Genomic DNA, 2420 nt, shown 5'->3' with positions numbered 1-2420 from the left:
GGGGGGGGCAGTCTTTTAGTATTTTTATTCTAATTATTTTGTATTAAAAAAAGAAACATCTGTCAAAAATGTAATTTCTATTGTAATAAATATGCTTAAAGGGACATAATGTCATCTTGAGTATGTATTGTATATACCAGCAATAAAGCTCTGTATGGAAAAAGATCTACATACAGAATATGTTTAAAAGTGTAAATCTGTACCATTTTCTTTGTTTTGTAGCCAAGTACAATCCCCTTGAAAAAAAAAATGTTTATTTTATACAGTTTCCTTTGATCAGTTAGTGGCAGATATAAAAAAAAAACGCTTGCCCTGATCAAGCAATTGCTGTATAACATGTTGCAGGGTCAGTATTCTGGATCCAGCAGGTTGCTGTCCAGCCTTTATGGGGCAATGAAACAGTCACAATTTCAAGAGTCAAATTACAGGTGAAACTGTCAAAATACATTATAAAAGAACATTATTTTATGAACATACGTTTTATATATTTATGTTGAATTTAAGTAATCTATTTTATTGTATTTATTACTTAACCCTAGGTACTTTAGGGATGTCTTGTGCTTTGAATACACTTTGCTAAATGATACATTAGCCCAAATTCTACAATTATTTAGCATCTTCACATAGTATATATGCCTGTATTGTTTTGTATTTTCACCTCCAGACCTTTACTTTTCCCAGCAGGCTGTATTTCAGTATCACTTGTATTCAGATTATGTGCATCATCAACTTGATTGACTCAACTGTATTCAAAGTGCAGATATCTTTAAATTATGTCCTGTTGTGGTGTCGTGAGAACTGAAGCTAAGAAAAATGTTCTTATATAGTCCAATTAAAAGGATTAGCATATTAACACAACTTGATGTTCTACACTTGCAAGTAAAAGCCAATGAACTCTCAGTAACAAGGCAAAAAATTTATATCCGGAATGGCTGCTTGACAGTGCAAGAGGCTTCTTGCAAAATCTATCATTTTTACATTCAAAGGAACATTGTGCACTAGATTTTTTTCTTTGCATAAATGTTTTGTAGATGATACATTTGTATAGCCCATCTTGGGTGTTTTTGTAAAAATGTATAGTTTTGCTTATTTTTAAATAACATTGTGCTGATTTTCAGACTCCTAACCAAGCCCCACAGTTTTAGATGTATACTGATGTCTACAGACTCCTGCTTGATACTGTTTGTATAATTGGTCTTTTCATATGCAGTGTAGGGGGGATGGTCTGCTATCAGCCCCTTTCAGTGGGTGTCCCAGCCTAACCTTGTCAATAGTGCTAAATTGAAAATTGATGTATGCTGTCCCTTTAAGGTATACCACTACCATTCCCGTGCAGTAATTTGTTTTAATGGCAATGAACAATCTTTAACACAGAAGATAGTTCAGTAGCTAGTGATGACACAGGTAGTAATGCCTCATTACTAGCTTTAGAGAAACTGTCGCTTTAATTCCTCTGCTAGATGTCCTATCCAGTTGCAGAATACGTTATCACAAGGGATTAATGATTGTGTGTATTTTTCCTTCATAGGCTTCTTACTTGCTGACAATTCCCCCACTACTGTTGGTTTACAACAGTCAAATTACTTTGACATCACAAAAACAAATTAATTCTGCTGAAAAACAAACTAAGTAGGAACAGCCTATAAAGCTTGATTTGTGTAATTCACCTTGTAGCTATCTCAGCCAGCTAAAATGATGTCTTTACAGTTAGGTTCCAAGGAAAAATATCTTCCAAATTTTCAATTAGACAGGATATGAATGTACTCAGAACAAAAGGAAGATCTCAGAGAGGAACAAATAAATGAACACAAGGTCTATTCCTGGCTGTAGTCCTAAAGACTGGGTCAGAGAATATTGTAGGCACCACTGCGGAGGTGCAGGAAGTGCATGGATATTCCATTACAAATTACGTCGCAGAAGAAACTGAGGATTTTTTTTTCAGAATTATGTATATCATCATATGTAAAATAAGACTGGAAGCGAATAAAAAAGGAAGTAGCAAAACCATAAAACCAAAAAAAGAAAAGAATATAGAGCATATAAAATCAACTACTAACAGTGTAGTCTGATTGCTAATAAAATAATTTTGCATAGGTCAGTGCTGTATAACAAGCCTTTGAATATGTTTCATCTGAGAATAAACTTTTTTTTTTTAGGGTTATCTGGTGTAAAGATACCATTAAGAGAATATAACTTTGCCTCTTTGGCCAAACACTTGTGAAGCCACAAGATATGCAAGCCCCCTATCTGTTAAAGGGACAGTAAACACCTTGTAATAACAAGACACTTAATGTTGTGTTGCTATAAAAGCTTTTTGTCTGGTTAAGACATACATTTTAAGTAGGGTTAGAAGTCAGCAGCTTCCTTTTTCAGTTCTGAGAATTAGAAAAGCTTTATTTTCATAGCTAAATTACATGAAA

The sequence above is a fragment of the Bombina bombina genome, chromosome 6 (assembly GCF_027579735.1).
Source record: "Bombina bombina isolate aBomBom1 chromosome 6, aBomBom1.pri, whole genome shotgun sequence".
In the NCBI taxonomy this organism is placed as follows: domain Eukaryota; kingdom Metazoa; phylum Chordata; class Amphibia; order Anura; family Bombinatoridae; genus Bombina; species Bombina bombina.
This window is presented reverse-complemented; position numbering follows the sequence as displayed.